Raw genomic sequence first — 9,196 nt, 5'->3', positions numbered from 1 at the left:
ACAAGGTATGAAGAACTTTCCGGGATCCGGTTTTTTCTGAGGCAATGTCTGCCTTATCAATGCACTTAGTTCATTGGTGAACAAGGGGGGTTCATCCTCCCAAGTCTCAGTACCAAATAAACTGGCATTCAACTTCATGATTGCTCTTAGATACTTAGCAACTTGCTCTTCAGTGACATCTTCATCTTCTTCAGAGGAAGAATATTTGTCAGAGCTCATGAATGGCAGAAGGAAGTTCAATGGAATCTCTATGGTCTCTAGATGAACCTCAGATTCCTTTGGTTCCTCAAAGGGAAACTCCTTATTGGTTAGTGAACGTCCCAGGAGGTCTTCCTCACTAGGATTCACGTCCTTCTCCTCCTCTCTGGGTTCGGCCATACCAAGTAAGGTTATGGCCTTGCACTCTCTTTTTGGATTCTCTTCTGTATTGCTTAAGAGAGTACTAGGAGGAGTTTCAATGACTCTTTTACTCAGCTGGCCCACTTGTGCCTCCAAATTTCTAATGGAGGGCCTTGTTTCATTCATGAAACTTAGAGTGTCCTTAGATAGATCAGAGAGTATATTTGCTAAGCTAGATAGATTCTGCTCAGAATTCTCTGTCTGTTGCTGAGAGGATAATGGAAAAGGCTTGCTATTGCTAAACCTGTTTCTTCTACCATTATTAAAGCCTGGTTGAGGCTTTTGTTGATCCTTCCATGAGAAATTTAGATGATTTCTCCATGAGGAATTATAGGTGTTTCCATAGGGTTCTCCCATATAATTCACCTCTGCTATTGCAGGGTTCTCAGAATCATAAGCTTCTTCTTCAGAAGATGCTTCTTTAGTACTGTTGGATGCAACTTGCAATCCATTCAGACTCTGTGAAATCATATTGACTTGCTGAGTTAATATTTTATTCTGTGCCAATATGGCATTCAGAGTATCAATTTCAAGAACTCCCTTCCTCCAAGGCGTCCCATTACTCACAGGATTCCTTTCAGAAATGTACATGAACTGGTTATTTGCAACCATGTCAATGAGTTCTTGAGCTTCTGCAGGCATTTTCTTTAGGTGAATGGATCCACCTACAGAATGGTCTAATGACATCTTTGATAATTCAGATAGACCATCATAGAATATATCCAGGATGGTCCATTCTGAAAGCATGTCAGAAGGACACTTTTTGGTCAGTTGCTTGTATCTCTCCCAAGCTTCATAGAGGGATTCACCTTCTTTCTGTTTGAAGGTTTGAACATCCACTCTAAGCTTGCTAAGCTTTTGAGGAGGAAAGAACTTGGCTAAGAAAGCCGTGACCAGCTTATCCCAAGAGTTCAGGCTATCTTTAGGTTGAGAGTTCAACCATATTCTAGCTCTGTCTCTTACAGTAAACGGGAAAAGCATAAGCCTGTAGACCTCAGGATCAACCCCATTGGTCTTAACAGTATCACAGATCTACAAGAATTCAGTTAAGAACTGAAAAGGATCTTCTGATGGAAGTCCATGAAACTTGAAATTCTGTTGCATCAGAGAAACTAATTGAGGCTTTAGCTCAAAATTGTTCTCTCCAATGGTAGGGATTGAGATGCTTCTTCCATGGAAGTTGGAATTTGGTGCAGTAAAGTCACCAAGCATCTTCCTTACACCTCCACCATTGTTATTGGTTTCGGCCATCTCTACTTCTTTTTCGAAAATTTTAGTTAGATCCTCTCCAGAGTTTTGTGCTTTAGCTTCTCTTAGTTTCCTCTTAAGAGTCCTTTCAGGTTCAGGATCAGCTTCAATAAGAATGTCTTTATCCCTGTTTCTGCTCATATGAAAAAGAAGAGAACAGAAAAGAAGAGGAATCCTCTATGTCACAATATAGAGATTCCTTTATTTGAATAGAAGAAGGAAAGAATAGAAGAAGGAGAAGAGGGGGTTCGAATTTTGAGTGGAAGAGGAGTGTTAGTAGATAAATAAATAAATAGAAGGAGATGAGAGGGAGAAGAATTCAAAAATTAAATAAAATAAAATAAAAATATTTTTGTTTTTATTTTAAATATTAGTTATAATTCGAAAATACGAAAAGGAATAAAATTAAAATTAAAATTAAAAATAATTAGTTAATGAAAAGAAATTTTGAAAAAGAGGTTAGTGATTTTCGAAAATTAGAGAGAGAAAATTAGTTAGGTAGTTTTGAAAAAGATAAGAATCAAACAAAAAGATAGGATTAATTTGAAAAAGATTTGAAAATCAATTTTGAAAAGATAAGAGGTTAGAAAAGATTTTGAAATTGATTTTGAAAAAGATGTGATTGACATTTATTTTGAAAAAGATTTAAAAAAAAATTTAAAAAGATTTGATTTTGAAAATTAAAGTTGATTACTTGACTAACAAGAAACAAAAAGATATGATTTTAAAATTTAAAGATTGAACCTTTCTTACTAGGCAAGTAACAAACTTAAAATTTTTGAATCAATCACATTAATTGTTAGCATTAATTTCAAAAATATGAAATGGAAATAAGAAAAAGATTTTGAAAATAAATTTTGAAAATTTCGAAATTATGAAAGAAAAAATAAAAAAGATTTGATTTTTGAAAAAGATTTGAAAAGAATAGAATTTTTAAATTGAAAATTTTGACTTGACTCATAAGAAACAATTAAATTTAAAAACTTTTTGACTAAATAAAACCAAATTTTCGAAAATTTATGAGAGCATAAGGGAAATATATATATTTTTTTTATTTTTAAATTTTTAATAAGGAGAGAGAAAAACACCCAATTGAAACAAAACATAGAAATTATGAATCAAAACAACTAATGCATGCAAGAACACTTTGAATGTCAAGATGAACACCAAGAACACTTTGAAGATCAAGATGAACATCAAGACTTATTTTTGAAAATTTTTAAGAAAAGAAAAATATGCAAGACACCAAACTTAGAAATTTTCAAACATTAGACACTAATAATTCAAAAATGCATATGAAAAACAAGAAAAGACACAAAACAAGGAAATGCAAAGATCAAACAAGGAAATTCATCAAGAACAACTTGAAGATCATGAAGAACATTATGCATGAGTTTTTCGAAAAATTTTTTAGAAAAATAAAAGAATGTAATTGACACCAAACTTAAAAATTGACACTAGACTCAAACAAGAAACATCAAATTTTTGGTTTTTTATGATTTTATTATAATTTTTTTGTAAATTTTTTTTCTTTTTTGAAAATTTTTCGAAAATAAAAATAAAAATAATAAAAATAAAAAAGCTTAAAATTAAAATAAAATTACCTAATCTGAGCAACAAGATGAACCGCCAGTTGTCCAAACTCGAATAATCCCCGGCAACGGCGCCAAAAACTTGGTGCACGAAATCGTGATTGTTCATTCCTTGGTAACGGCACCAAAAACTTAATACGCACGTTCATAATCTTAGTTCTTTTTCACAACTTCGCACAACTAACCAGCAAGTGTACTGGGTCGTCCAAGTAATAAACCTTACGTGAATAAGGGTCGATCCCACGGAGATTTTCGGCTTGAAGCAAGCTATGGTCACCTTCTAAATCTCAGTCAGGTGGATTCAAATGGTTATGGTGAATTGATAGTTAAAATATAATTAAAATATAAAATGGGATAGAAATACTTATGTAATTCATTGGTGAGAATTTCAGATAAGCATATGGAGATGCTTTTGTTCCTTCTGAACCTCTGCTTTCCTACTGTCTTCATCCAATCATTCATACTCCTTTCCATGGCAAGCTGTATGTTGGGCATCACCGTTGTCAATGGCTACATCCCGTCTTCTCAGTAAAAATGGTCCAAATGCGCTGTCACCGCATGGCTAATCATCTGTCGGTTCTCGATCATGCTGGAATAGGATCCAGTGATCCTTTTGCGTCTGTCACTACGCCCTGCACTCGCGAGTTTGAAGCTCGTCATAGCCATCCCTTCCGAGATCCTACTCGGAATACCACAGACAAGGTTTAGACTTTTCGGATATCAAGAATGGCCGCCAATAATTCTATCCTATACCACGAAGACTCTGATCGTAAATCAGGAGGCTAAGAGATATGCATTCAAGCTTGCTTTCATGTAGAACGGAAGTATTTGTCAGGCATGCGTTCATAAGTGAGAATGGTGATGAGCGTCACATAATCATCACATTCATCATGTTCTTGTGTGCGAATGAATATCTTAGAGAAGAAATAGGCTTGAGTTGAAAAGAAAAACAATAGTACTTTGCATTAATTCATGAGGAACAACAGAGCTCCACACCTTAATCTATGGTGTGTAGAAACTCTACCGTTGAAAATACATAAGTGATAATGGTCCAGGCATGGCCAAATGGCCAGGCTCCCATAGAGGGTTCAATCATGAAAACATGATCAAAAGATGTAAATACAATAGTAAAAAGTCTTATTTATACTAAAATAGTTACTAGGGTTTATAAGAATGAGTAATTGATGCAGAAATCCACTTCCGGTCCCACTTGGTGTGTGCTTGGGCTGAGCATTGAAGCTTTCATGTGTAGAGGTCTTTCTTAGAGTTAAACGCCAGTTTGTAACTTGTTTCTAGCGTTTAACTCTGCTTTGCAACTTGTTTCTGGCGTTTAACACCAGAATAGGGCAGAAAGCTGGCGTTAAATGCCAGTTTGTGTCATCTAAACTCGGGCAAAGTATGGACTATTATATATTACTGGAAAGCCCTAGATGTCTACTTTCCAACGCAATTAAGAGCACGCCAATTGGGTTTCTGTAGCTCCAGAAAATCTACTTCGAGTGCAGGGAAGTCAGAATCCAACAGCATCTGCAGTCCTTCTTCAGCCTCTGAATAAGATTTTTGCTCAAGTCCCTCAATTTCAGCCAGAAAGTACCTGAAATCATAGAAAAATACAAAAACTCATAGTAAAGTCCAGAAATGTGATTTTTATTTAAAAACTAATAAAAATATACTAAAAACTAACTAAATCATGCTAAAAACTACATAAAAACAATGCCAAAAAGCGTATAAATTATCCGCTCATCAATGCTCCACGAATCTAATCGCGTTCATTGATATTATACTGCCAAATTGGACGTCGCTTTCCTGGATCCCTTTCTAGTAAAGAGATATCAACATCTCTTTCTAATCTTGGAACCTTGGTGGTGTGTGCCAGATCGTCGATTAGGAAATCTCTCCCTCAAAAGGGAAGAAATGGGGTTTAGCGTTGTGTGTATAGTTCCAACCGACAAGGCGACTCACAACCAAAGTTTAAATTAGAGATGTCACAATTTAAAACCAATTTAGAATCTCGGATCGTCTTCCCAAGGAACTAGTGACCAAAAGCGCACAATTTTTGGTTGCAAGATCAAGGGGGTTTTCAGTAACGAAGCAAACAATTAAAGGAATAAAAGAACAATAAAAATTGTAACTAATGAACCAATAAACAAATTAAAGAACTATCTATGTAATATGAACAAGTAATGTTTTGGAATGATTGGAGTGTATGGTTCAAAACATAAATGGAACATTGGCTTGGGATGAGCTAGGGAATCCTTTCCTTGTCGTAACCACAACTATGACAATTATGATGGATTAATCTCACTTAGTTAACCCTTAACATCGAAGAGTAAGTCAAGTGAGCATAGTTGTTCTTAATCCACAAATCCTAACTAACTTACTAATTACCTTAGTAAAAAGCTAGCGTTAGTGGAAACAAGAACAATTAACAATCCATGAATTATCACTAGATGTTGGACATTACAACTCTAGTATCCCATATGCTCATTTTCCCAAGCCAAAGAGTGAAAATTTATCTCATAATTAAAATTGACATTTTCACAAACACTTGGTGGGCATAATCATAAAACATGGCAAAATTAAAAAAATGATAAAAACTATGAACCACAAATGATCAAAATCAACACTAGTAACTCAAACAAACATATAATAACAAAAAATCATCAAGTTCATCAACTAGAATTCAAAGATGCAAAAATATCTATATATTAATAAAATGCCTTTAACTATAAGAAAGTGTAGCTCAAGTGTAGTAATTAAAAAGAAAATTAAGAAATACTTACAATGGAAGCAAGCTAGAATTCAAGATCGAAATGGAAATAGCACTTTTCAACATAAACCCTAATAAAAATCTTAAGAAAGTTGAGAGAAAAACTAAGAGAAACTAAAACCTAAAGCCTCTTAAAACTACCTAATCCTACTACTAATGATATGGTATCTTTCCTCAAGTGTTGCCCCCTCCATATGAGCTCTAGGCCATCAGATTTGGGCCTCCAAAGCCTCCAATTCGCGAGTCACGTGACTTTTTAATGAAGTCACGCGCTGGTACTTGTGCATACGCACAAGAGGTTATGCGCATACACACTTCGAAATGCTTTTCTCCTTTGTTTCTTCATGTTTCCTCCCACTTGCATGCTCCTCTTCTATTCTAATCAAGCCATTCCTACCTATTACACCTGAAATCACTTATAAAAAATATCAAGGTATCGAATAGAATACAAATAGAATAAAATTGGTTAATTTAAGCATAGAAGAGCATATTTTCATAATTCAGCACAATTTAGGAAGAAAACATAAAATCATGCTATTTAAGGGAATAAATGTAGGTTTACATGATAAAATTCACTCAATTTCAACCAAAATTTATCATCAAATGTGAACTTATCATTTGGCTTCATGTTGATGTGTATTTTGAATAAGATTAGAGAGCTCACTTATTTGAATTTCTTGTGAAATAAGATTAGAGGGTTGACTTGTTTGAACTCCAACATTATTAGTAACTTTTCTTAAAAATTGTATCAATTTACTTTGCTTTCTCATCATAAAATATTCTAGTTTCTTTTTACCTAAAAAAAAGCAAACTCAAATAATTACATACTCACATAAATAAATAAAGTCTAAAAATTTTTTATTAATTAAATATCAACAACAATTTTTTTTTTCACTAAGTCACTATCAATTTTACTAAAAAAATAAAAAAATAAGGAAGAATGAATCCTAAAGATGGATCAATCATTTGTCTATGTAAGCACAAAAGAATAAAATTGTATTGTTTCATAGTCAAAAAGTGTACTTTGTTATTAATAATTTTATACAATTATATAAGAAAAATGAAAAGTAGGATGAGTACCTTTACCTTAATTGATATGATTGAAGACTTCAATGACAGTGAGGCTATGGCTTCAAAAGTATACGGACAGTCAATGAGTCAAGGAACAAGGAACATGAAGAAAGAGAACATAATCTTTAGGAATTTAAAAAATTTTAAAGATCATTATATTTTATTTGAGTTGAGCTGGACTTCTTACTACTATTTTTTTTTAAAGTTGGGGGAGTCAAGGCCTCCACTTGTCCTCCCGTGTGTCTGTTCCTACATAAAAGTTTATCAATGTTAAGCAAAACTAATAAAGTCTTAACTCTATTAAAATAATTTCATAAATAACTTTTTTCTTTCTTCTTCCTTCTTCATATCTTTATTCTGGAACATTTTTCTATTTTTATTAGTATTGTCATCTCTAATAGTGTTATTGAAAAATCATAAATTTAATTAAAACAAAACATCAAGAAGTAAAAAGCTTCAACTTATTTTCAATAGCACACTTGACCATTTTGTAACTAAATTTCTCAATCAACAGTGCATAGATCTTTTCAAGATCTATCCTTTTATTGAAAAATTTGTTAAGCCATAAGTACACTCCCCCTTGCGACATCCTATCCATATCAAACAATAATAAAAATTCCATCATTATCGTTGGAATCTACCAGTTCACACACACCCGTACCTTACAAAGTCTACCATTCCGTTGAGTACAAACAACTGCTGATGCAGTGGCATGTTAAGCAGCAGAAGCATCTTCAACGTCACCGCCTTACTACACGCTCATCGTCATTGTCACAATCATCATATTATAAAACTTAAATTTATCATGGCGACAAAGAATTTACAAGAGTATTGATTCTAATTTACAGAGGAATCAGAGTGAAAAAGGGAAAGGATCTTGAGGGAGAAAAGATGTGGGTTTGTGTAATGAAATTCGAAAAATCGAAGTAACAATGGTAAGAAGGAGTGTCAGCCATAAATGATTAGAAATTTGAAGAGGTTGAAAGAACAAAGGGTAAAGAGGTTATAGGACATATGAAGGAGGTCAAGGTGGTTGTGACAAGATGTAATTATATAAAAAAAGTGAGAATAGAAAAGTAGATTTAGTGGAATGGTAGACTTTGCGACAGAAATGGTGGTGATTGTATTGGTGAGTGATAAAAAAAAAATTTATGAAAGAAAGATGAAGAAAGAAAAAGAAAAAAGAAAAATATTTATAAAATTATATTGATAAAGTTAAGATTTTATTAGTTTTGTCTAAAAATAATAAATTTTTATAATTATTAAAATTATTTAAATATTTTGTGGTCAGTTTTATCAATATCTAAATATTTTATGATAAAATATTTTGTTTCATATACTGATGTAATTTACATCCTACTTAAATTTTTGTTGACTGGCTGGTTAACGATCAAATGAAAAAAACAAAGAAAAAGTTTAGGGATAAATAATTTTATTAAAATTTGGTTAGCACTTAAAGTAAAGTGAATAATCTCACATAGTTGGATGAAATCTCACATAATTAAAATCATTAATAATGATTAATTGATGACTACAACTCTCAAAACTTGCTAGCCCTAACACTCTTCAAAAAAAGAAAAAAAATGCTCATGGTGAACCAATAAATACTGGTCAAATGTTCAACATGTTTTAAATATTTTTATGACACTAAGACAAATATCTTGTCTCCTAACCCTAAGATAAAATTGTGATTATTAGCTTAGATTATTTTCAAATTTAAATTGTGATTATGCTTTCAGGTCAATATCACTCGGGGAATTTACCTTATCTTGTCTATTATGGTTTTTGATTGTTGTTTTCTGTTTAAAGTTTCATTTGAAAAAAAATTTATTTTTTTAAAAATAATTTATTAAAATTAGTTATTAAAAAATAAAATTTTAAAGTTATAATATTTTTATTTGATAAAATAATTTTTAAGATTAAAAAATATAATAGATATAAATATAAGAATTAATTTTAGAATTCAATTGATATATAAAATTATATAGATATTTTAATTTTAATAAATATGAATTAATTTTAAAATTTTTTATCTTAAATATTTTTAAAAACACTTATATCTTTTAAAAATTATAAGCGCACGTAATTTTTTTATTTACTACATGCAAAATAAAAA

General features: G+C 32.0%; 1 non-coding gene across 1 annotated transcript; it reads left to right on the top strand.

The window, feature by feature from the left end:
• Nucleotides 1-1,140: 1,140 nt before the first annotated feature.
• On the top strand, nt 1,141-1,248 carry LOC148565226 (small nucleolar RNA R71). Its single transcript, XR_015883889.1, has one exon. It is a non-coding gene; the product is annotated as a small nucleolar RNA R71 (small nucleolar RNA).
• Nucleotides 1,249-9,196: the final 7,948 nt, after the last annotated feature.

Source organism: Arachis ipaensis, chromosome B5, assembly GCF_059453495.1.
Source record: "Arachis ipaensis isolate K30076 ecotype BB chromosome B5, ASM5945349v1, whole genome shotgun sequence".
Classification (NCBI taxonomy): domain Eukaryota; kingdom Viridiplantae; phylum Streptophyta; class Magnoliopsida; order Fabales; family Fabaceae; genus Arachis; species Arachis ipaensis.
This window is presented reverse-complemented; position numbering and strand designations above follow the sequence as displayed.